This window comes from Plasmopara halstedii, assembly GCF_900000015.1.
Source record: "Plasmopara halstedii genome assembly, contig: Scaffold_194, whole genome shotgun sequence".
Lineage (NCBI taxonomy): Eukaryota > Oomycota > Peronosporomycetes > Peronosporales > Peronosporaceae > Plasmopara > Plasmopara halstedii.
The window spans coordinates 268,623-269,447 of NW_020187115.1; positions in this window are offsets into that span (position 1 = coordinate 268,623).

The following is an 825-nucleotide window of genomic DNA, read 5'->3' on the forward strand; positions in this document are numbered from 1 at the left end:
TATGCCCTTTGGGTGATGGCACCAGCCGACGACCTGCAGCTTGCGAATCTCGAGCTGGCATTGAGCATAACTACGCCAGAGGGTGTGCTTTTTTGGAGGCCGATGTTCTCGCATCTGTCCGATGATCATTGAGCTGTCTCCGATTACGTAGAGCGGCGAGCATCCGTGTGACACTGCGTAGCGAAGTCCATGATACAGGCCTGCATATTCTGCTTTGTTGTTCGTGGTAGTTGGATGGTCATACGCCATAGACGCGAATCAGATCATCGTAAGGGTCGAGACCTCGCGAGTTATGCACACCAGTACCGAACCCGAACCGCGTGGGCCAGGGTTACCTCCTGACCCTCCGTCGAAGAAGAGGAGGCATGCCGAGTCCATGATGGGTAGAAGGATTGCTGGGAGGTCCGCTTTGTTCGTGATCATTGCAACGATCGCTTTGAGTACTCCGACTGCTAAGTCCGTCGTCTTAGGGCATATCGTGTCCTAGAGAATGCAGAGGTCCCGGAGTCCCGTCGATAGGCAAGCCATTGTTATTCTAAAAAGCGTCTCCGAATTTTCGCGTACGAAGGGGTTACCGCTCATGACCTGGATTCGGTTGTGCCAGACAGCCGCCACACACATCACGCACATATATTGCCACACCACGTTGGCCATTGAGTACATCAAGGTCGTTGCTTCCTCTGCAGACAGATCACTGAGCTGTTGGCCCATTGCGAGCGCCAATTGAGCTGGAGAAGTTGGTAGTCGAAGTGCGAAGATTGCTTCTGGAGGCTTGCCTTGAAAGCTGACACCGAAGCCTTCCCATTCTCTGATCAGGTGGTCCCA